At 50.9% G+C, this 25,866-nt stretch overlaps 1 protein-coding gene across 3 annotated transcripts in view; it reads left to right on the top strand.

Moving 5' to 3' along the window:
• LOC135899213 (proteoglycan 4-like) overlaps positions 1–14,015 on the top strand; it is a 42,173-nt gene extending 28,158 nt beyond the window's left edge. For all 3 annotated transcript variants that reach the window (XM_065428469.1, XM_070538382.1, XM_070538381.1), the window contains one exon: positions 13,070–14,015. The gene's annotated coding sequence lies outside the window, so the exon portion shown is untranslated. The remainder of the gene's footprint in view (positions 1–13,069) is intronic.
• Positions 14,016–25,866: the final 11,851 nt, after the last annotated feature.

The raw sequence follows: 25,866 nt of genomic DNA, 5'->3' as shown, positions 1-25,866 counted from the left end.
CAAATTCGAAGTAGTTATGTGTGAGAACTAATTCAAGGAGAGACAGGTAAACTTCAGTAGAGTGTTGTGCACTGTGTTTAGACAGCGTTTGTTTTATCGAAGATAAACCATCGGGGATTGGAATGTTGGTGTACAGCGCCGTCACGTCTAGTGTTGCGAGAATTGTGTTGTGGGGTAGTGTGCCTTTAGTATTAATGTCTTCTATAATTCTCAGCAGGTGGGGCGTATCTTGTACAAATGACGGAAGTGTTTTCGGCAAGTTACCAAGGTAGTGGTTAAGGAATGTGGAGATGCTCTCTGTCGGGGTGTTGTTGTTTGATACTATCGGACGGCCTGGGATAATAGCAGTGTATAGTTCAGCGGATGGAATTTTATGAATTTTCGGAAGGAGGTAAAAACGTCCGGCAGTTTTGTTGCTTGGTTTAAGAAATTTGTATTCTGATGGTGTTATCAATTCATCAGCCAAAAGTGATTTCAGCCTGTTGGTAATTGTCACTGTATAGGACAATGTCGGATCGTTATCTAGTTTGCGGTAATGTTCTGGGTTGTTTAGTTGTCTGTAAGCCTCGTGCTTGTATTTTTCTATTGGCCAAATAACTATACTTCCACCCTTATCTGCTTCCTTAATAACAATGTCATTCCGGCAGCTCAGATTTGAAATGATATGACTCTCCGACGCAGTTATGTTTTTAGGTCACTTAGATGTCTTGGATTGGCTTATAATTTCTTTAGTGATAGTTTTAAGGTATATGTCAAGTTCTATGGCTTGTTCTGGTTCGGGAGTCCAAGTGGATTGGGCTCTAAGTGGTGTCGTCCCGGTGTCTGGTGTGTCTGCAAAAAAGTGTCGGATACGCATTCGTCGGGAGAATTCTGAGAGGTCCTTGTGAAGCTCGAATTCATTTATTGTGTTGTTCGTGGGGCAAAAGTTTAAGCCCTTGCTGAGTACGGCTATTTCTTTTTGACTTAATGTTTTAGAAATGTCTATAACATTGGAGCGGTTTAGTTCTGTGGAAATTTCCTTACTGTCTGGTCCTTCTAAGCTCGAGGTCCCTCTTGTCTGGGTGTGGTGGCTGTTTGGCTGGAAGGTTGTTTTTTGATTAAAATTTGCTTTTTTCCTTTGTTTTTGAACCAATTTTCTAGATTGTTTTTCGCCGTAATGTTCTAAATCTCTCTTCTCATCTGGTGTCAGGGTTATGTTCCTAAGTCTGTGGTTAAAAGTTTCGATTTGCTCTTGGCAGTGTTCTTTGAGGATATTCAAAAGTGAAAGTGAGGTATTATGTAATGTTGTTTGCCAGTTGTGTTATAGCGCACTTTCTGCACTATGTGAACGGCGAAATCGGCCAAGAAGCGCCAGTCTTAGCCTCTTTGTCTCCATGTTTTGAGTCTCGTGTCGCTGTTCTCGCCGAGTGGACGCAGCGGGGGTTATCGCGCAGCGGTCGCGGTTGCTTCGAAGTGGTGGGGAGAGGAACAGCTGCGTCGAGGTCCAGAGAGTCCTGGGGAGAGAGGCAAGAACTTTTGCCGTAGTGTTTTTTTGCACGAATAACGGCTGTGTGTTAGCGCAGAGGAGAGTAAGCACTTGCGTAGTGGAGCTAGTTCGAACATCAGAAATGGTGTTCGTATACACAATCCGTTTAATCCAGTGCACCGCCATTGTGGGCGCTCAGTGACATCATCGGTGGGCGTGATTTTTCCACCATGCTGGCTTGGGCGGATGCTGTATTTTGGATGCTTTGCAGTTGCTGGTGCTTGCTTTCGGAGTTCCGTGGCCTGCTTAGTTTGAGGTGACGTCTTCGAAGTTAGTTTATGACTCAACTTGACATCGCCGGTTCTGCTGCTGGTGAGGGCGAGGCCGCAGCACCCAGTGTGACATGTGCGCGAGTGTTTTAGCCCGAGTTCAGCGTTACAGAAAATTAGCGCTGTCACAAATTTCAACGTTCCAGTAACACACAGGAAGACGATGTAAACACGTGAAAACACACACAAACACACATGCACACGCACACGCACACGCACACACACACACACACACACACACACACACACACACACACACACACACAGAGAGAGAGAGAGAGAGAACTCCCGAAATTAGCTGTATGCATAAAAAACAAACTCGACCTCAACTATACACTGTTCTTCGCTTCGACTGAACAAGTGACAGGTAGCCACTATGACTCAAACCTTCCGACAGTCAGCAGTAGTGGCGAACGTCGGCCCGACGTCGTGTTAGACTCGGCCTCCGTAGTTCTGACGCGGCATAGGCGTCGACCTCTGTAGCGAGTGACGGGGTTGTGGCTCTCTGCCGAGACCAGTGTGGCACAGAACGTGGTATTAACCAGTCGGGCGTCGTGCCGCTGACGTGGCCAGGTGGGTGCGTCCGTGGCGCTGGACAGTGGGTGGTGAGGGAAGCGTGGGGCTTGACCGGGCCCTTGTAGCAATACCACGGGGACATAGCCGGAGCTCAGAATCTGGATCTGTTGCCGGCCATCTCAAAGTTGTCCCCTCTGTGATCTGGCTGCCCGAAGCAGCTTCTTCCCGTCTCCAAAGCATAGTTGGAGATATGTCTGTCCTGTTCAGCAAATTTCGCCTTCCTTTTTCTTCCTATTCTCTCGCGCTTCACATACCAAGTGCTTCAGTCGCTTTCTTCCTTCTCTTCGTTTACTAAATGCTTTCAACTTAGTTTCGCCGACCGGCGTTGTCAGCTTCTTCACATGCACTTTCACACCTTTGCTCCAGGCATTTAGTCCTGTCATTCGTGACAAAGATCAGCTTTGCATTTCTAAACATTCGTTTAACGAATTTGCCCTTATTACAACATTTGCCCTTCAGTTTAGTGCCCTGTAATGGTCGCCACATATAACGCTTCCCTCTGGGAAGGAGCTATGGGGCGTGTGAAGAATAACACACTTGGCGTTTGGTTCTCAAAGGGTGTGCTTGTCGTCGCACATGCTCCGCTCCTTCGTGGCCTGCCAGCGCTGCCTGACAAGAACGCCACGCGACATGGTGTCAGAAGTGGGGTCCGTTTGAAAAAAATGGCTGTGGCTTAGGTAAGATTAAGCCCAGGATGCGAAGCATACTAGCCTTTATTTTAGTTGTTGAACCACTGTTTAGCCTGGTGAACTGCTGTTGCTTGGCTATATTTGGTTCGGCTAGACGAGAAACAACTCATGCGTTACTCTGCTTCGCCTTCAAGAGTGGAACGCGACAGCGTTCCCGTCGACCCGCCAAGTGGTGTAAGACAATGGGCTATGGCGCAGCGACTACGCGCCCCGCATTGGACGCGGTGTGCGTCGAGCAACGCAGCGTTTGGCGCGGCAACGAAATTTGCGCCTGAGCAAGCGACGCACGCCTGAGCCTTAGAAACAGCTCGTTTCTAAGGCAACACCGCATTCACTAGAGGCGCTTTTGTACCGCTTTGAAGCATCGTACTCGTGGCTCAGTGGTAGCGTCTCCGTCTCACACTCCGGAGACCCTGGTTCGATTCCCACCCAGCCCATCTTGCATGAGTTGAGCCAAAGCCACTTCTCCTGTGTCGTGACGTCACGGTGTCACGTGGTATTGAAGGCGACACCGCCGCGCCTGAGGAGCTGGGTTGAGCTCTCGTAATATGCTTCGCATAAAACTTCCGTCTCTGAACGGCCATCAACGACAGGATGCCCCTCGAAGAAAGCGCCAATCGACTCAGTGGCAGGGCCTCGCTGTTCAGCCACCGGACGCGTTTGACTTCTCTAACCCCACAAGTTGGTCCTCGTGGAAGTCTCGCTTCGAAGATTATGTCGCTGCTTCTGGACTACAGAAAGCTTCGCAAGACGTCCAAGTACGTACGCTGCTTTATTGTTGGGCCCTGATGCTCGTCCGCTCCTGGACACTCTTTCACTCGACGCATACTCGTCAGCGTTCTATGACGCTGTTGCCAAACGCTTCACCGAGCACTTCGTGCACCTTGCTAGCGAACTCTACGAGTCCTCGCGCTTTTATAAGCGTGTACAACTACCTGGCAAAAGCGTCGACACGTTTACGCCGAACTCTGCAAGTTAGTCAGATGCAACTACCCGCCATCGGCGGTGGAAGAACGCTTGGTTCGCGACAGGTTCGTTGTCGGCTTGCGGGATACGCGTCTCTCAGACCAGCTGTGCCGCTCCCCGAAGCACTTTCTCAAAGAAGCTTGGACGCAAGCTTGTCAGTCCGAAGACGCTGATAAGGAACGCTCACTCGCCCAGGCTACTTCGCAAGCCGCGGTCAACACTGATGCCGCAAAAGCTCGAAAGTTCACTTCGCGACAGCGTCTCGACGACAAAGCAGCTCGCTCAATGGATGCCAAGTCGGAACGCTGCCACTGCGAAGGTGCGGTTTGTCCCTTCTGCGGTCGGCGTGCTTCACGCACGCTCAGAGTGCCAAGTACGGAACTCGGTCTGCAATTTTTGTTGCGAGAAAGGTGATTTCGCTGAAGTCTGTCGTTCCAGAAAGTCGAAGCACGCCAAACTCAGTGCCGTCGAGCTGCATGTTCTGGAGTCACCTGGATGCCACAGTCGACAATTACACAACTAAATTCAAAGTAGACTCAGGAGCTGAGGTTTCTGCAGTGCAAAGTGACTTGCCTGAAATGCCGGCTGAGCTCGACAACGTTGATGCAGTCTTGACAAGATCCGGAGGACCTCTCCGTATACAGGGCTCGTATCTTGCACGTCTATTTTCGCAAGGGAAGACAAGCTCTCAGCCTGTTTACGTCATTGAATCCCTGTCTTTACCATTACTGGGTCTACCGGCTATCCAGGCCCTTGAGGTCGTCAAATTCCTTGGTGCCGTGAACACTCCTGAGCCAACACTTCATGCCGAACTGTTTCGTGGCCTCGGCACACATCGAGATGAGTACAAAATTCGTTTGAAGCAAGACGCTGTGCCATTCTCACTCAGTGCTCCTCGACGGTTGCCTATCCCGCTGCGTGAAGTTCTTCGGCAAGAACTGGAGAAACTTGAAGGCGACGGCGTCATTCGTCGTATCGATAAAACAACTCCGTGGTGTGCCGGTTTGGTAGTGGTAACTAAGAAGGATGGAAAGTATCGTCTGTGTGTTGACCTCACTCGATTGAACCAGGTGTTCTCAGAGAGCGTCACATTCTGCCTATAGTTGAACAAGTCCTTGGTGTACTCCGCGATGCAAATGTTTTTTCGAAACTGGTTGCGACTGCAGGCTTTCACGAAGTCAACTTGTCGGAGGATTGTCAAGAACTGACAACTTTTATCACACCTTTTGATCGCTATTGTTTCTGCCGACTGCCCTTCAGTATCACGTCTGCCCTGAGGTATTTTGAAAAACAAATGGCATGAATTCTCGAAGGCCGGGACGGCGTCGTTAATATGAATGATGATGTTCTTGTGTCTGGACGTACCAAGCAGGAACATGATGCAAGGCTTGAGCAAGTGTTGACTCGTCTTGCATCTGCCGGTATCACTTTAAACCAAGATAAGTGTTGCTTTGGGGTCTCCGAAGTCTCATTTCTTGGCGTCATTGTCTCAGCACAAGGCATCAAGCCAGATCCTGGCAAGATCTAAGCAGTCCATGCTATGGCACCTCCCACAGACCTTGCAGGTGTCATACGTCTACTCGTGATGGTAGATCATCTTGCCAGGTTTATACCACGTCTCGGAAAATACTGCACCGATACGCAGTCTCCTAAATAAGAATACTGGTTGGTCTTGGCAGCATGAACAGGAAGCAGCATTCACAAAAATCAAGGAACTTCTGACGTCCGACCGCTGCTTGGCCAAGTGTCACCCATCTTATGCCACAACAGTCTCGGCTGATGCCAGATATTTTGGACTTGGAGCAGTCGTGCTGTGATCACAACCATGTGGTGAACGCAGGTCAGTAACCTTTGCCGCAAGGTCAATGACCACCACAGTACGAAGGTATAACCAAACAGAAAAAGAGGCCTTGGCTACAGCGTGGGCCATCCAGAGGTTTGACGAGTTCATCAGAGCCATCACCTTCACTGTAGAAACTGATCCCCCCCCACCTTCCTATTGTATCATTGTTTGGCAAGATGGAACTTGATGTGCTTGCTCTGAGGGTGCAAATACTCATGCTAAAGACAATGCCCTATCAGTTCAAGATGATGTACGTCCAAGGAAAATTGTTGGCTACGGCTGATGCATTGTCTCGCATCCCTCCCAAGACAGCCAGTGGACACTGTGGAGCTTTTTGCTACAGTAGTCGTAGCTTCCGCCCTAGATGTTCGGCCTGTGAACATACAGGAATGCCAATAGCTGTGATGGAGAGTGCAGCGCGCTGATTTCGTTCTGGCAGCACGGCTGAACAAACAAGTAAAAAAATGCCTCCTCACGTATCAAAGTATGGAACAGTGAAGGATGAACTTTCCGTTTGTGATGGCCTTCTTCTCAAGGGCACGCGTCTCATTCTCCCTTCGTGACTGAGGCCAGCAGTATTTATGCTTCTACACGAAGGACATCAAGGCATAAGTCGTACAAAGGCCCTCACTCGTGAATCTGTATGACAGCCGGGTACAGCGGCTGAGATCACTTCTCTCGTCGCCAGTTGTCAAAAATACGCCCTTACGCAAGTGAATCCAGCGGAACCACTCCTCTCTACCAACCTCCCTGGCCATCCCTAGGAACATCTGGGCCTGCATTTGTTTCACCTTAATGGCTAAACCTTCATAATGGTAGTAGAGTATACTATTCCCTGTTCCCGGAGGTTGTGACACTAAAGAGCACAGCAGCTCAAGTGGAAATTGATGCGCTGAAAAGTCTGTTTGCACGACTCGTGTACCGCAACAAGTAAGGTCACACAATGGTCCACCATTCTCCTCGCTGCATTTGCTGCCTCCTATGGCGTCGACCACATCACCAGTAACCCCCATTACCCACAGTCTAATGGGGAGGCGGAAAGAATGATCCGCACTCTAAAAGACCTTCTCCGGAAGGCGAACGATCCTCACATGGCCCTTCTTAGTTATAGGGACGCACCCGGGTTGAGTGACTTTAGCCCTGCTCAACTTCTCATGGGAAGGCGATTGAGAACTCGAGTCCCAAAGACAGACGAGCACAGAGAGGAGGTAGCAGTCAGAGATCAATCTTACAAGAAAAAAGACTGCTCATCACTTCAACCGACGTCATCGGGCCAGAGATCTGCCGTCACTGCAAGCGGGCGAAGAGGTCTGCATTCGGACAGATCAGGTTCGTGTCGCATTATTGAGCTGTGCTCAACGTCCAAGGTCGTTTGTAGTTGAAACAAAGAATGGAACTGTTCTGCAGCGAAATCGCAGACATCTAGTACCCTTCGTGCTAATGTCTGCCGGGAGCCCATTGCTTCAACCTCATCATCCAACAGAAGTAGCAGCAACGCCTGAGTGACCCCATCCGACGGCAGCGCCTATTCCTTCATGTGATGCTGGTGATAGTGTTGTGAGCACCCGTAGCGGCCGTCTTGTCGTTCCACCCGACCGCTTGAACTTGTCACTTGAGGGAGGGAGATGTAGTGGTCGCCACTAATCAGCTGATCAGTGCTGCCCTCTGGGTAGGACCTATGGGGCGTGCGAAGAATAAAACACTTGGAGTATGGTTCTTAGAGGGCGTGCTTGTTGTCTCGCATGTACCGCTCCTTATTGGACCTGCCAGCGCGGCCTGACAGGAATGCCACGCGACAGTCTAGGTTCTGGTTTAGCAGCATAGTCTAGTTCAAGAAATATACGAAAAGATTGTAACTGCGTGGGTGTTGTTTAGTTTGACGAGAGTTGGAACTATTATTTAAAGATACAAACAAAATGCAGGATAAGAAAGAAGGAAGAAGAAACTGTGTAACTCCACATGTCCACCACTGCGGAGCACCATCCCCCAAAAGTCGATATTGACGGTTTTCTCGAAAGCAGATATCGCTCACGTGTATCTGTAAATGTTTACTCTAAGCGATACCAAAGTAAATATTGCAAAACTTGCTGCGTAGTATAATGTGCCAGTTATCACATCATTGCTTCGCAGTATGGACGAAGATGCAACTTTTTCTGTTTGGTGTCGTTCGACGCATCCTCTTCGACGCACTGACCTCCTTAGCAGAATTCGTGTTCTCAGAAAAAGTTTTTGCATTATTGTTATGCAGTGTCCTTTAGATGTTACCGCTTTATAGGGCAAATAACTAGCTGGTGCTGAAGCACAAACCTACGGTGGTTTGTCAACCTTTGTAATGGCTGTGTTGACCCGTGACCTTGGCCTCGCATAAAAGCCCCAATGCAGACTTAGCATCGAATGCCTGGGAACAGTACCGATGGCGAACGCAAATATGCTAACGAGTGGCGCTTAGCTGCTTGAAGAGGTTGCATTTCGGCCGCCGTACATGCGCGATGTCAGGTGGTGACAAGCTTTTTTTCTATTCTCGCTGTAAATCCACAGACATCGCTGCTCTTCCTCGTATGAGAACCGATGCAAGTGAAATAGTTCACAACTACAACAAATGCGCAGTTTTTAAAGATGCACGGGGCATCTTCGCTTTCTGTCGTTATTGCTGCTGCCGAAGACTACGCGGTGGTTTCTCCGCGACTGTGCATGAGCAGGCATCACTGAGCTACTTCGCGGAACGACCTAACGCATCTCCACATTGTTCTATACCATGCGATGGCAACGCATTCAAACAGCACCGCGCCGCTTCGCACAAAGCAGAAAAAAGGAAAGGCTTGCAGGGCTCTGATTGCCGGGCTTGTTTAGGTTCAATCAAAGCCCGAGAGACATCTACAAACGTCTCAGTTGGAAGGTGCATTTCGCGATGCCTGTTCAAAAGGTGACACGTTAAGCGCCAATTGTTAGGTTTCGTACAGCAGTTATACGTAGTCTTACTTGCAATACCGCCTGTAACCGGAGACCAATAGTGCCTCGTTAACGAGAGTGTGATTGAAGCCAACATGGTTGTGGCTATGTTCCAACATGTAGCAGTGACGATCATTCATTTTGTTGAAGGAATAACGAAGTCAGTTAATCTTGAATTGTAGCAGAGTAGCTGCTTGGGCTGATTGATGAGTCATTCTTTGCATTCGCCTACGAAAAAAAGAATCAATTTTTGTGATTTGGTTCAACGCAAGAAAGGTCGTTACGTGCGTGGCTTAACATATAATTTACTTACCGTCAAGATGGCATGCACATAACACCACTAAACAACGCATTAAGAATTACCACGGGCATCTTTATCATTAAAGCCCATTTCTCCCATCGATTCCCACAGTGCGTGGTAGGCTCGTAACTTAACCTTTTGATTTTTCTATGCACTCCTACCTTTTCGCAACCACTAAAAGATGATCATATTTTGTTCTGTTGTCTGTATAATCTAACTCGCTATATAATAAACAAAATGCTATTTCAGTGTGGCAAATATTGTTGATTCACAATAAATCAAGATGTATGCTCAGTAGCAAATGTCATATGGTAATGCTGAGACATAGTAGGTTATATAAAGCCGCAGGAAAGGAAGATGACCTTTAATGGAAGTGAACATGTTCGGTGCTTGCTCATGGACGTGAAATATTTAGCTCAGGAATTTACTAGTGAATTACGTCATGATTAAAAGAATGTACGTGCCAGGCTCAAGAAGTGTTTGCCGGCCTCTTAGAGCATATATACCAATCCACGTTACTGATACTAAGGCTGTAGTAATGTTGCGAATAATGACCTTCGTGTATTTTGAACATATATGCTGCACTTTGATCACACAGACTATCTGCACATCTCATCATCAGCTTATTATTAGGCCCACTGCTGGACGAAGCCCCCTCCCAGCGATCTCTGATTACACCTGTCTTAATTGCGCTAGCAATTTACAAGTTATACCTGCAAATGTTCACATTTTATCCCACGATATAATTTTCTGTCTACCTTGTCAGCGCTTCCCTTCTCTTGGAATTCATTTTTTAAATGTAAGAAACCGCCGGCTATTTCGTTCACGTATTACGTTATCTGCCGTACGCAATGGACTCTACCCAGCTCCATTTTGCCTTTTCATTTTATCTTTTCCCTTTTAATATACTTGTATAGGTGTGCCAGTCTAAATCGCGGCTTGATTTATACTGACATGCCAGCAAAATTTATTATTCAACTCATAAGCCGTCTTCCTGGCTTTGGTATGCTACCAATAAGTAGCACGCGAAGGTTTTTTAGCCGGGTGTCTGCTCTCCTAAGTTCAAGGTTTACGTGACGCCATCGGGCAAAAAAGGGTGTTTTACATCCGCCCGCCGTGGCTCTGAGTGGCGCTGGCTAACACTCCTAGGGCTAGAACTAGTACACATAAATACCCAAGTTAGTGGACGGATTGAGGGCCGTCGCTGTAGTACAATTAGTAGTGCGTCGCAGGTGTAATGCAACGGTGGTGGGCGCGATCCCCACCAGTGACAAGTTATATTTTCGACCACTTTCATTTCGTCTTCATTATTCTCTACATTTCAGTTTCAACCAAAGCTAATTCCCCCTATGTTTTCCTTAGCTTCACTGTCTGCTGGCTTTATGTGGTCCAGCCCCAGTGTTTCTGTTTTCATCCCTTGTTCATTCGCATTTATTGCACGCAAGCATGCATGCCGATGGCCCTACACAGCCTTTAGAGCAGGCACGCACGCAGGATTTTTTTTTTTTTTTTCAGTGGGGGGGGGGGGGCAACTTAAGGTAACTTTTTTATGCAAATGAGGGGAGGGTACTTTTACTAGTAGAAATATAAATAATACCCACCATTCGCCATAAGGACGCGTAAACCGGCAAAAGAGAATTGAAATAACGTGTATCTCACAGGTACGGCTGTGAGATACACTTCTTTTTTACTTGGAAAACAAAGAACCGCAACGAATGGACTCGCGCATGAAAGATCCGCAGGAATAATCTTGACAAAAACAATAATAGTTAATAATAATAATATTTGGGGTTTTACGTGCCGAAACCACTTTCTGATTATGAGGCACGCCGTAGTGGAGGACTCCGGAAATTTTGACCGCCTGGGGTTCTTTAACGTGCACCTAACTCTAAGCACACGGGTGTTTTCGCATTTCGCCCCCATCGAAATGCGGCCGCCGTGGACAAAAACAAGTTAACCAGGGAGAGTGCAAGATTTCTAGTAGCGTTTTTTGAATTGGCTCTGGAAGAATTATAGAGAAACGTATATTTGCGAAACATTCACAGTTCTTTTGGATCCCTCTTTTACTGCTCTACCAAGTGCGAAAACCGACTCGTGTTGTTATTTGGGAAGTTGCGTAACGATGCATGGTCACCATTCCCGTACAACCACATAGAACGCAGGACGCTGTGGTTCCAGACGTACTGCACCCACCGCGGAAGGTTAGAAAAATACCCCCATTAGCAGTGAAGTAGCTACGTCAGGCGGCTCGATTGATAAGTGTAGAAGAGTCATTCAAAACACACGGAATTATTCTCCACTTCCGGCGGCGTTTTCTCTACTTCCTTTTTTAAATAAAAAGATGTTGATCTATAAATATTTTCACAAGCAATTTTCGCTTTTCCTCCCTGTTTGACTGTTACCTTGGCTTTGTCCCTTAGTAGATCGCTTAATTTCTCATCTCCTTGCGACTGTTGTTTCCAGTTGCCAATTTTGCACGAAAAGTGCTGTACAGTTAGGGAAAAACCAGACGAGGTAAGGGGTGACAGTCACATTGCTTATGGGTTGAACGGTTATTGCAGGGTCTGATGACGGACGCTGTTTCGCAATATTTTACTTTCCAGCTTATCTAAACCATATCGCGGATATACGAGTATGGTTCTGAAGATCTGCCAGCGTCGCGGTGAGCCGTCACTCGAGGAAATAATGAAGTAAAAGGAAAAGTTAATCGCCACTGGCGTTTTCTCCGCCCCCAACTCGTTCCACTAGCGTATATACAGACCATCTGACTATAAACCGAGTTCCTTTCCTGGCCTCTGGATCAGTCTAAACAAAAAGGTTGAACTAACGTCGCAACAGCGATGCGCGTGATGGTTGAATAGATGGTGTCATAAAAATTGTGTTGGACATTATAAAATATTATAATTAAAACGACAAACTACATTCTGCCTGCTGCAATAGATGGTGACAGCTGAATTCATCTTGAGTTAATCGCGCGGACACCGAATGGATGAGAAAACTGGCCTCCCCACCCCACGAGATGCCGATAACTACCGTCATCCAAAAGGAGTGAAAAACTTGACAACCGTTCCACTCTGTGAAGATGGAATGGCAGCGAAAGCTAACGACAGTCACATCTCTCAAACGAAAAGCAAAGTGTTTCACCTCTGCTGCGATCGGCCTGAAGATAGTGCAATATCGGGCCGACCCTCGGCGGAGGTGAAGCAGGCGTTAAGCACTTCGCATACGTGGGCCAATATCGAAAGTAGTGCAACACCGGACCAACCCGCTTGCAAAGGCGAAGCAGGCGTTAAGCACTCCCCCATACGTGGGCCGATCACAAAGATAGTGCGACACCGGGCCGACCCCAGGTGGAGGTGAAGCATGCATTAAGAATTCCCCATACGTAGGCTGATCCCGAAGATATTGCAATACCGGGACCACCCGCGGCGGAGGTGAAGCAGGCGTTAAGCGCTCCCCATACATGGGTCCATGTATGGGTAGCAATTTTGGGGGATGGGGGCCGCCCCCTCCCCTCCCCCCCCCCCCACAGGTACGTGCCTGTAGAGACATTTATTCTGCTCGACATATCAGCGAAATCCTATATGACAAACTGCATGAATATATTTTAACCCAAACCTCCATTTTATTTTAGTGCCATTTTTCCTCCTCTTTGCCCAGTGGAGTTTCGCTCATTGTTGTCTGCTGGGTACTCCACAACTGGCTCCGCACTCATACTCGCAACCTGTTACGCTAGAATTATTCGTAACAAAATTCAGCCAATCCTGATGCTGGAAATATCATTATCGAAGGTGGCTGGGTAATGGTAAAGCGCACTTACGAAGGAAACGCTTTGTGCCCTTGATTTGTCTCATAAGGCTAGATTTATAAATCAGCTAAAACTGATACCCAAGTGGGATCATGAAACCGAATTCACAAAACGTCGTTATTTTTTATTTCTTTTACACGCAGGTGCCACTGCAGTCCATGGTGCCGCTGGCAGTATAACCGTTTTCAGTTCACGGTCAAAGCCGTCCTGGCCGTGCTATCTATGTTGTCCGATCTCAACATTTCTGTCCTCGATTGCTTTAGTGCCTAGCTCAGGAATCTATTGCTAGCTCTTAGCAGTGAAAGTCCTTCAAGACGTCTTTTGCAATAGTCTTTTTAAAAGCGATTCAAGTTGCGCGTTTTGCTAGCATCGCTTGCGCACGTATACTTGACATCTGTGGCTGCGATATCAATGCATTGAGGCTTCCAGTTCTGGTCATTTCGCATAGTTGGCCGAGCCTCCGTGCGTGCGAACTGAATAGACATTTCTCTATCGACAACACGATGGGCGCTGGCTCTGAAGCGCCATGACGTCATGCTAACCAGTAGTGGCTATTGCAAGCGCCACGGCGTTGGAATCTCCAAGACACGAACACCGCCTCGCACGCGGGACATTAGTACCAGCAGGTCAACGGGCTCGTCGCAATTACCCTTGCATTAGACATGCTAAATGTGCCAGTGGAAATTGTGTCCGGACTATGTGTACCACCAAGGAACACTCCCATTGCCGGAAGAAATCGCCACTCAGGGCTACAGTGAAACTGCTGATAGTTCGTAAAAAACTGCTTGCTTCCCAAATTCACGCAACTATCAAGTGAAATTATTCGGTTTGACTTCGCGTCATCTACGTGTATTGCAGTGCTGTACGACCAAGAAAGTAAGCCGTCAGCGTGTCGAGAGCTGTCTGTACAGTGCGCCTCAGTGATTGCTTACGCTGTACAACAGGGAGAAAATTCGATAGTACATTACTGTGTTGACAATCTTTTGATTGGGATATCGCCATTTTTTTGCTCTTTCACCCGCGTGGATTGGCTTGTGCCAACAGCGATCTTCTTTCAAGTGGAAAAAAATTAACGCCATATTTGTGCACAATGAATTCAGTGGTGATCCTTTTGCAATGGCGACACATTTAGAAGGTACCCTGACGGGCTAACGTGTCTGATAACTGTGTCAGCTGCTGAATCCGTTCGCGTCGCTTTCTTGACGCCTTTTCACTGATTCTCATCGGTAGCACTCAAGAAAGTAGATCTTAAAGGATTGTCCTCGTTGGTGGCATACTTGGAAAAATAATGCAGCGATAAAGGAAGCGCTTGTATCCGACGGACAAAATCATTTAACATATGCTGGTACTCCCATTGATTTAAAATATCGTTTGTACTGAACAAAAGGGTCCCGCAATTCCAGCTTAAGTTGTGGATTACGAAAACAATTGTAGATCTAATGAAGCGACAATTGTTTAGTTTAGTTTAGACAATTTAGTTGCAATGTGTGGCTTACGTAGAGTGATGACTGTTGACTACGGCTGTAACCGTATTTCAGAGCGTTTCTAGCACAAGGTCATAAAGGGTGCCGAAGTATAACTGGAATAGCACAAATAGCAGTCGTTTTGTTGTTTAGAGTATGCTTGTTCAGTTGAAAGCAAAGTGAAGCGTGATTTAACGTGGTTTTAAGTCTAATAGTACATTCACAATTCAGGATTGTGAATGTAGGAGAATTGCGCCGTATGAGATTGAGAGCATGCGACGGTGAGTCGAATCGAGCACAAGGGTGGAAAGTGGTAAGGCAGCGGGGGAGGGAGGCTGGACTTTGCGCAGCGGCGCGCTCCGTATCTTGAAAGCGATCTGCAGATGCGACGACTTCGGGATGGGCCGACTCGCAGACGGCCCGCCGGCGCTTGCGTTGCTGCACCGTCCTTCTCGCACGGCGCTCGGCAACTGGATCGCGAAACGGACCCGGTAACTCCATTGCGCGCGCACAACCTGCAGCAACTGCCAGTACAGATTAGCTCAGCGCGCTTCGCCTACCCTCCTCTTCTGTGAAGCTTGGCATCTTTTCTGCTCCCCTGCTTCGCTCAACGCTAGATAGACTTTCCTCTAGATGGCGTTGGTTTTGCGACGCGTTCGTACAAACAGGCGAGTACAGTAGTAGAGGAGCAGCTTCCAGGTTTATTTTATGCGGACGACATTGTGTTGCTAGCTAACAAGCAAAGTGATCTGCAGCGTCTGACTTAATATCTGTGGACAGGAAGGCAAGAATTAAGGTTTGAAGTTTAGTGTTCGAAAATCAGGTGTTATGGTATTCATGGGAAGCAGTGAACAGACAATGACAATACATGGCCAGGAAACACCTCGGGGGAAAGAATATAAATAACTTGGTATATGGAAAAATGAAGCCAATAGATATATGGAAACACAGCAATAAACAATAACTGTAAAGGGGAAGAGAAATGCAGCCCTAATGAAGAACAGAGAATTATGGAGATACAATAGCTACAAGGTGCTCTGGGGTATGTGGTAAGGTGTAATGGCTCCAGCACTTACTTTTGGAAATGCGGTCGTTTGGTTGAAATCAGAGGTACAATCAGGACTCGATGACAACCAAAGGTCAATGGGAGGCCTAGCATTGGGCGCTCACGGGAAGACTACAAATGAAGCTGTGCAGGGTGATGTGGGCTGGACTAGTTTTGAAGTGAGGGACTTTATTATTAAGTGAGGGACAAATAACTTTATTAATGGTCCTGAGGAACCGGCGTTAGGGTACCTCCCTTTTCAGGGAGTCCCCGTAGCCGTTGCGGGCCGCACCCACGTCGGGGTCGGAAGATCATGGTCCTCCGCCCTGTCGCAGGCCCTCTGGACAGCCCGTAGTTGCTCTGAGAGGTCGCCGCTCTTAAAGGCTGCCTCCCACTCGGTTAGAGTGGTTAGCGATGAGCTGCGTAACGCAGGGCATTGCCAGAGCACATGGGACAAGGAGCAGTACGCCTCCCCACAGTCTGGACAGTGGGGTTCTACATTAGGCGCGAAGTGACTGAATCTGCCCCTGGAGGGAGATGACCCCGTTTGAATTAATGCGAGTGCCATAGAGTCAACTGAAACTACGGCATAGTGATCAGAGCACTCGTACTGGGCGGCATCAACGAAACATGCCAGATTCGGAGTGGCAGCAGCCGCTTTTAACAGGGAACGAGCCCTGGCTACCCGGCGCCCTACATTGTATTGAGGGTGGACGTTACGTGGCATGGGATCTACCTTGAACGTATCTCGGACCATGGGTGATAGGGTCACGTTGCGCTCCGTGATTTCCTGGTGACCGCATCCAACGGATTCGAGGATGCGTCTCCCCGCTCGCGATGATGATAGTCGAATTATTTGAGCCACTCGTTGGGCCTCGATCACCTCTGATAGGGTGTTGTGCATGCCTAGTTGCATGAGACGCGCGGTGCTGGTAGTGAGTGGTAAACCCAGCACGCGCTTGATGCTTTTGCGCATGAGGGCGTCGATTTTGGCCTCATCCCCTTTAGACCAGCGCAACGCGGAGGCTACATAGTTAACGTGGCTCATCAGAAACCTGGAGGCTTACGAAAAGGGTTCTACTCAAATTGAGGACGACGCAACGAGCTATGGAAAGAAGAATGATAGGTGTAACGTTAAGGGATAAGAAAAGAGCAGATTGGGTGAGGGAACAAACGCGTGTTAATGACGTCTTAGTTGAAATCAAGAAAAAGAAATGGGCATGGGCAGGACATGTAATGAGGAGGGTAGATAACCGATGGTCATTAAGGGTTACGGACTGGATTCGAAGTGAAGGGAAGCGTAGCAGGGGACGGCAGAAAGTTAGGTGGGCGGATGAGATTAAGAAATTTGCAGGGACGGCATGGCCACAATTAGTACATGACCGGGGTTGTTGGAGCAATATGGGAGAGGCCTTTGCCCTGCAGTGGGCGTAACCAGGCTGATGATGATGATGATGATGATGATCAGAAACGCGTGGTAGAGTCTGAGTAGATTGTTCTCGCTTAAACCCCCTCTGCGGTTCGAGACCCTGAGGATAAGCCGAAGCATATTCTCCGTCTTCGAAGTAATGTGGGCTATAGTCTGTGAGTTGCCCCCGCGAGATTCCAGCAAGAGTCCGAGGACCCTGATGGTATCCACTCTGTGAATTTGTTGTCCGTCCTTCGTATAGAGGTTGTGGGAGTTCCTTCGGTCTACCGGGGCGCAGTCGTTGCTGTGCCTAAGGCTCCGGACTTATTCGCCATTGCGAGGAAAACCTCTCCCAAATGCCTGCCCCTCGACCCGCGCGCCGTTTTCCCCGGGCGCCGCGGCCGCGTCCCGCGGCGTCATGCTACGCGGCCCTGCGATTGGGTCGTGGGGCGTGACGTAGGGAAGAAGCCCCGACTGGGGACGATCGCCGTGCGCGGGGGAGTCGTGCTGCGAGAGGGACGAGCGCCGGTCACGAGAGGCAAGCTGCAAGGTACATGAGCGACCAGCTATTTGTGTCCCCAACGCCCCGGCCTGGGGACGTTCACGTGCTTTGTTAGCTTGCGTAAGTGTGACTTGCTGAGTGGCTTTGCGTTCCGCCCTTGCGGTAGTCGCAGGCGCTCAGTGCGTCACATTTTGCGTGTCCGAACCGTCGCAGACCATTGTCGGTGACGGGAAGCGCTAGGTAGCGTTTGCGAACGCATTTCGGCCCGCTCGCGTAAACCATTGTTCGACGCGGCGTGTAACCCGCCTTCCTCGCCATCGGGAACCGCGGGCGCCGAGTGTACTCCGTGTGTTTGTGTGCAGTCTGGTACATGTTGGCCATTGGTGATCAATAAACGCCTTAACTGTTCTGGACGCCGTGTGTTCCTGGGAGAGCGCCCATGCGTACGGCCAGAGCCGTCCAGGTCTTTCGGCTCGGTGCTCGAACCTGCGGTGGGTCTATCGCCGTGCGCCGTCGTGCCGCGTCGTGAGGCTCCACTTCTCGGGGGCCACTTGGCGACGCCGTGCGCGGAGACGTACTGTGAGCCCACATTTTGCCGCCCAACGTGGGGCCGTAACTGCCTTTGCATTGCTGCGGTGCGTAACGAGCCGGAGACCCGCTTGATCGGCCGGCCGTGCCATGTTTTCCAGCTTCAAGGAGTCGTCATTGTTGACGACTCTCGCGAATGTCGCCCTGTTCGATTACTCAGCCGGTGCTGGTGTCGAGCGTGGAGGCACAGCTCAACTCCCAGAGCACGAAACACGGAGTGCAAGCTTAGTTGGCGCAAACCTACCAGATGCGTGTGATATGTCCACGCCGCTCCACGACGGGCGTGGATCTCTCAATGCAGCGATAAGCAACGATGAGCTTGCCGCCATGGAAGAGGGGAGACTGCCGCAAACCCCACCCGCATTGAGGAGCTTCGCGGCTGTGGCCTCCACCACCGACGGCGAGCGCGGAGGGAGTAGGGGGTTACCGCCTGCCGCGAGCACCGTTGTGCGAGGTGGCGAGGTGGCCTCGAGTCGCGTAGGGTTGAGCGAGGTACCGCTAACCGAAATGAGGGGAGGGTTGCAGGTGCCCCAGACTGCCCAAATCCCGCCTGCAGACGCTCCTGATGAGACGAGCGCACCGGACGCGAGGGCGTTGCTTGGCGAAGCCACGCGACTAATTGAGTCCCTTTCGAGTGCCCTCCGGACTTCCTTGGAGTCGCCAAGGCACTCGCGGCCGGTGGTTAAGCTGGCAGTGCCCACATATCGCGGGTACGCGGATGCGGTTAGTGTCACAGACTTCCTTGACAGTTTGGCGCACTATCAGGCAGCTGTGGGGCTTGATGACCGCGAAATGCTGGCTCGTGTTGTGCCCGTTGCTCTTACAGAGCGAGCAGCACAGTGGTACAGGCTTTCCGGCCACCGCGCAACGACGCTCGAAGATTTCAAGGCGGCTCTCCGCCACGAATTTTTGCCTGTCGACTACTATCGTAGAATGCGGCGCGAGCTCGAGTTGCGGACACAAGCCCCGGACGAATCACTCCTCGAGTATGTGCGAGCGATGGAGGAGCTGTTCCAGATGGCGGAGCCGACGGCCTCCAGCGACGAGAGAGTCGAGAGGGTGATAAGGCAGGCTCACCCAGCCTTTGCGGCCTACCTGCGCGGAAGTCGGTTCCGTGATCTGGAGGACATGGCCGCCGAGGCCAAGCGTATAGAAGGCGACCTGCTGGCCATGCGTGCCTACCGCCCTCCACCGCCCGCAAGCGAGGCGCTAGAGCCGCGCTGTGCATGGACGGGAACTCTTTTCCGTTCACGCCAACAGCAATCGCCCGCGCATTCCACCTTTGCGGTGGGCTTTGAAAACCGGCAAGCTTGGGGAATCAGCGAACGCGCCTTGGATCCTCATGCATACGCGCGGAGCGCGGCCAGTGCGGAGCAAAGGCCCAATCCGCCCCCTCAAATACGCCAAGCAATCCGCAGCAGCGCGCGCCCAGCGGAAGACGCATGTCCCGAACGGCCTGAGGGCAGCGCTGCGGGCGGAGGAGGACGACCGGGGCAGAGTGCTTTCAACCGCAGGAATGCGCGCGGCGGAGCCCGCTGTTTTGAGTGCAGCGAGCTGGGCCACATTGCTCGTTACTGCCCCAGACGCACCCTCCGGCAGGGAAACGGGGATGGGGGTCGGGCGTGAACGCACGTCCGACCGAAGTGATTGTCGCTCCCTCCGTGTGTCGTGCGGGCTTTCCCGCGGATGCATTCGCGCCATTCGTCACTGTCACTATTGCTGGTCGCGAATTTGCCGCGCTCCTCGACACAGGGGCCAGTGCCTCTTTGTTTGGCGACGACGTTTTGACCCTCTTGCAGCAGCGCTTTGTTCGCTTGCGCGAATGCCGAGCAACTTTTAACCTAGCCAGCGGCTCCGTTCCTGCAGGCGGGGCAGCGAGGCTGTCTGTTCGTTGGGATGGTCGAACGAGGCGCCATCGCTTCATTCATTTGCCTGGCTTGACTGTTCCCGTGATTCTGGGTCGTGACTTTCTTCGTAAGACCCGTATAGTGGTAGACATTGCGAACGGAGGCTATAGGGTGGGACCGTTGTGCCCTTTGAGGTTTTTCGCTGACCCTCCGGCATGTGTCGCCGCGGAGCGAGTGGCGGGCCCGCACGGCGCACTAGATAAGGGGGTTGAGCCATTTCTGGCGCAGTATTCTGCGTGCACTACCGCTCAGATAGACGTGCCTGCGCGAGGTGGCTTGTTCCACCCGTTGATCGCGCGTGCGGTAGGGCTGGAGCTCAAACAAAAATCTGACATGTCCGAAGTTCTGTTCAGCTATGACGACCTGTTCACAGCAGACCCAGGTTGCACTGACCTTGTACGCCACAGGATCGAGACTGGGGATACGCGTCCTTTGAAGTGCAACCCCAGGCCGGTTAGCCTGTCCAAGAGACAGGCTATCGATGGTGTGCTTAACGAGATGCTGGCGACCGGTGTCATCAAGCGTTCCGATAGCCCCTGGGCATCTCCTGTCGTCCTGGTTCCAAAAAAGGATGGTAGCTTCCGCCTTTGCGTTGATTACCGTCGACTGAACGCACTTACCCGTAAAGATGCCTATCCGTTGCCAACCATCGAGTCAATTGTGGGCAGCCTAGGTTCAGCGAAGTATTTCACGACTCTGGACGCTGCTAAGGGCTACTTGCAAGTAGAGGTGGAACCCGAGGACAGAGCAAAGACCGCCTTCACGTGCCATCGTGGACTGTTTCAATTTGAGCGAATGCCGTTTGGTCTGTGCAACGCCCCAGCCACATTTCAGAGGCTAATGGATCGGGTTCTGGGCAATGCCAAATGGTCCCATGCCATGTGCTACCTCGACGACATCGTGATCTATTCCGAAACGTTTGAGGAGCACATACGTCACGTTGGGGACATACTTGGGAGGATCAGGTCAGCGGGCATGACGCTAAGTCCGGCAAAGGCACAAGTGGCGCAAACTCGAGTCCACTTGCTGGGGTTCACCCTAGGAGGAGGCTCCATTGAGCCGAATTCGGAGAAGCTCCGGGCTCTCCTGGATTTTCCCGCCCCCAAAGATGTACGCGGCCTCCGCCGCTTCCTCGGAATGGCCAATTTCTACCGGTCATTTATTCCATCTTGTGCGAAACTCCAGGCACCGCTGACAAAGTTGTTGGGGAAGTCTGTGGAGTGGCGTTGGGAACCGGAGCAGGAGCAGGCATTCCGCGGCTTGTCCCGAGCCATCGCCGAGACAGCTCGCCTCAGATTGCCTGACCTGACCAAGAAATTCGTCGTTCAGACGGACGCGAGCGATTTGGGATTGGGGGCGGTCCTCCTTCAGGAATTCGATGGTGTCCTGCACCCTCTGGCTTTTGCTAGTCGGGCGCTGCTCCCTGCGGAGAAGAACTACTCCGTGACGGAAAAAGAGTGCTTAGCGATTGTGTTTGCACTGAGGAGATTTGACGTCTATTTAGACGGCACGAAATTCGTCGTGCAGACGGATCACAGCGCGCTCAGCTGGCTCATGAGGCTTCGAGAACCTGCGGGTCGGTTGGCACGTTGGGCACTTCTAATACAGCACTACGACATTTCGGTGCAGTACCGAAAGGGGAGCACGAACGTCGTCGCAGACGCGCTTTCGCGTGCGCCGCTTCCCCACCCGGCTGATGCCGGAGGCGAGCGGCGAAAGACGGAAGCCGCCGACACGCCCGCCTGTGCGAGCGGTGAAGTGGCCGAGAAAGAGAGGGAACCCGTCTTCGGGTCCCCACCTATTGGCCTCGAGATCGAACAGAGTCGGCTCCTAGCGGCGAGGTGACGAAGCTCCCAAGTGTGGATGCCGGCGGCCCGTCGCGGCTCCAGCCGCAGTGTGCAGCGATCGTAGTTCGCGAAATCACGATGGATGTTGTCGAGGACGGTTTGTGCGATGGTTAGTAACCTCTCAACCTGTTATTCTTTCATTTTTGTTACGGAAATTCGTAAAGTAAATCGCTGTACGTTTTTAGTGTACTGATGCGAAAAGCATTTGCTTAACGCGACCACACCATGTGCGCTCGTCTCCTGTCAACGTGTTGTGAGGTTAACATGCGTTCTTTTTCCGTTTTACAGCACCCTTGCCTCTAAGCACAATTCTCAACCATGTTAGGGACGGTGTCAGGTGTCTCGTCGAAGGCGACCAAGTCGTTGCGGCGGCCCACATCATTGAGTGTAGTGCCGTCGCTTCCGCCTGCTGCTCTGACGGTCCTGTGCACGTTATCGCATTCGTGCTGCAATCGTCCGCGCTTAGTAAAGACCCACACCGAGTCGACCTGAATTTGACCGACGAGACAAAAATAGCAGAATTGAACTGCACATGCCCTGCATGGTAAAGTATTGCCTCAAGTTGTTCGGATGTAGTTGGTCGCGGCGCGTATCGCGATTTGTTTACATTACATCACACTAAGCTGACTCGCTGATTTGCGATGTGTTTACGTTATGCGATAAATTTAGAGAACTTATGTTGCTTTATCAATTTTTGTTTTTAGCCAGACCTACAAAATCACGAGTTAGTTTCAGAGTGTTACTACCATTGTAAGATGTTTTCGAGTCGATTTATAACCAGTTGCAACCGTTACACGAAGCTCAAATAAAGCATGCAACGTATAATTTATGTTGTATCATAATCATTAGATCCCTTTAATTACTTTCGCATGCAGGCACTTGAATTTGCAGTGGTGCTTGAATGCAGTGCATCGGGCTTCAATTTTTTCCGCCCCCTATATAAAAGACGGGAAAAAATATATCAATATGAGCAGTAGCAATAAATTCGCTCGCGCATGTTCGTTCATCGCTTAATGGACCATCCGCTGTTGGCTCGCGAAACGACACTGTTTAATCTGTACGAGATCATGCGTACACACTTGCCGTGTTTCGGTGCTCGTATTTACACTTCTGAACACGGAGAACAGTTCCCGTGGCTGAGGAAAGACAACGAAAAACGTGACAACTAGTCACGCTCGGTGACGGTCGTTTAAACGGACTCGCAGCTGAGCGCGAACCTTGAATTCACTGTGCAGGCGGCGCATGAAGTTTATAGAATAAATTGCATGCGTGGACACGCGGTTAATTTACTTGCGGAAGTATATAAAAGCACAGGCAACTCATTACTGGCATCCCAGGCCACGCCGACACGAACTTTCGCGGACTGCAATGATCTTCACACGCACAGCAACCACACAGCAACTACGCATGCAGCAAACATTAATGCCCAGATTGCCGATTTGGATTCCCAAACGTGATATCATATTGGACTACTCGCCATCCTTTTTCGTCAACGAACGCTTGAACGCACCATCGTCGAAGTGCTTACTGCACACCATCGCATACTCGGAAGGGGCCTTGCCGTTCCGCAGCCTGACGAGCCATTCTCGGCGACGTGCCGCGTCAACGGGATAGTAGTGAAAGCTTATCCCTGGCTCTGAGCAATATGTGCTGCATTGCCGAACCAAACAAAATCTCACGATGGTAAATGAAGCGTTTTCTGCGGGCACGCAGCACAGAATCGCGAAATGAAAACAGTAGCTCCCTACACTTCCACACACCGCACGGGCGACGCATCCACACTAACGGGGCGACGGTGCTGCCACCTATAGGTCGATCTCGCGGCCAATAGAGGAGACTGCGGTAAAAGAGGTTTTCGGCGTTGTACAGCCGGGCGGTGACGAGAGTTCTCCATCAGTGGGGGAAATAGTTGTAAACGAGCCAAAGGGGAGCGTTGTGAATAGATCGACCGGCACTGGTGGTAACTTAACCGTTCATGACTGTGCCTTTAATGAACACGATGTCACCGCGCATGATGTTCTCGCACGGGTGCAGAAGGAGTTAGCCGCAGAAAGACAGCCGCGTACCACGACACCGGAGAACGAGGCCTTTGCAGTATCTCCAAAAGGAAGTAATGGAACCGGCTCTCACTCTGGAGGGACCGCGATTATTTTCAGCCGAGAAGAGCTCCTAAAGGCCCAGCAGGAGGATTCATTTTGCAAGGAAATTGCTGGTAGAGTAGCGGAAACGGAGCGCCGTAACGTTGCTGGTGTTGCAACGAGCGCAGAAGTACCCGGGCCAGCTTTTATTGCTGGTACTTCCGAAGATTCCTACCAGCTGGACCACGATGGGCTCGTGCTTAGATATATCGCTACCGAGGATGAATCAATTAACCCGTTTAAGGCGGTGATACCGAAAAGTCTGAGGCGCGCACTTTTGCACTACGCTCATGATGAACCGCTGGCTGGACACCTCAGTGGCTCTAAGGTCTTTGCAAGACTCAGCCACACTGTCACCTGGCCCGGTATGAAGCGCGACGTTTTCCGTTATTGCCGGACTTGTCACGTCTGTCAGACGGTGAAATCTCGCGGTGGCCGTCCGCCGGGTTTAATGAAGCCGATTGACAGTCAGCGGCCTTGGCAGTTTGCTGCCTGCGACTTAATTGGGCCTTTTCCAAAGAGTAAACAGGGCTTTCAGCATCTTTTGGTAGTGGTCGATCACTTTACAAAGTGGGTGGAGCTATTTCCGCTCCGCAAGGTGACGGCTCGGGCAGTGTTGGATAAGCTAATGGAAGTTTTCACACGCTTTGGATTTCCGGAGCGTTTGATTACTGACAATGCGTCTTACTTCACTTCTCGGGTGTTTCGTGAGACGTGTACATCCCTTCAGATCGAGCATCGCCTCACATCGCCCTACCACCCCCAGGCCAACCTCACGGAACGCTTTAATCGTACTGTGAAGTCGATGCTCACGGCCTTTGCCAGGAGCCAGAAGGATTGGGCAGACCACGTGAACGAACTCGCGTTCGCCATCCGGACGGCGCAAAACCGCTCAACAAGTTTCTCCCCCGCTTTCCTCATTTTTGGCCGTGAACTGGCGAATCCGCTAACCATTGTTACGCAGCGCCGAGCAGGGGTTGAGAATGCGCCAGGGGACCTTTCCTCGTACGCAGCGCAGCTTCGCTCCCGGCTTGCCCGCGCTTTCTCTAGAGCAAGGGCAGCTTGGGAGCCGCCCGAGCCCAGCAGAAAGCTCAGTATGACAAGAGTCATCGCGACGTCTGCTTTCAGGTCGGTGACTTGGTGCTTAAACGCAACCACGCTCTTAGTGACGCCAGCAAAGGGTTTTCCGCCGCGTTGGCTCCTAAATGGCTGGGGCCTTACCGAGTGGAGAAACGACTTTCACCACTTGTGTATGAGCTGACGGATCCTCAGACGGGGAGAACCAGGGGCCGCGTTCACATTGCCGACTTGAAAGCCTACCATTGCAGGCCAGTCGAGCCGGCGCCGGAGCCCAGCGATCTCGGGTGTTCCGGGGAACAGAGCACGTCCGGTGTTTCCGACCGCTTTCGGCCGTCGCATCGATACCCCCTCAGGCGACGACCACCATTGTGAATTCGCCCTCGCGTTGCCAGACCTTTCTGGTAAAAGAAACGCGTTACTCTTGCTTTCTGCCTCTGCGAGCGAGTGTTTCTTTTCTCTCGGGATTTCCCGCATAGAGGCCAGCGCGCCACGGTTCCAGCCCGCCCTAACTAGATGTCAAAAAGTTTGCCCGTTTGTTCAGTGCTTTTATTTCTTCTTGCTTGAATAATAGGTTTAGCCTTCCTCGTGTGCATAGCCTTGTTTTCAAAGTGCCCCGCTTCTTACCCCGCATCGCCATTGTACGTAGCTGTAGAGGGGCGCTTGGTGCCCTCATTCTTTTGTTGTCTCGTCTTTGAGATTCGCCGCGTAAGTGTCCGGAAAGCGGGGGCGTGCGACCATGGGAGCGTCAGATGAGAGTGAGGTTTGAGACATTGGACGCCTCAGACATTGGTGTTGCCTGCGCCCGAATCCGTTGCAAGCCCTAAGGGCACGTGTCGCGGGTGCCTCGTGTGTGCGCGTGCAAAAGGGGACGAAAACCACGTCCAGCTGGCTTCGCGACCCTCCATCCTGTGCCCCCCCATCTCTGCTCGCTCCTTCTGGAAAACGACTGGCGTCAGCATTTA

This window comes from Dermacentor albipictus, chromosome 5, assembly GCF_038994185.2.
Source record: "Dermacentor albipictus isolate Rhodes 1998 colony chromosome 5, USDA_Dalb.pri_finalv2, whole genome shotgun sequence".
In the NCBI taxonomy this organism is placed as follows: Eukaryota; Metazoa; Arthropoda; class Arachnida; order Ixodida; family Ixodidae; genus Dermacentor; species Dermacentor albipictus.
Note: the sequence above shows the minus strand (reverse complement) of the source record. Positions and strands in the feature narration are given on the sequence as shown.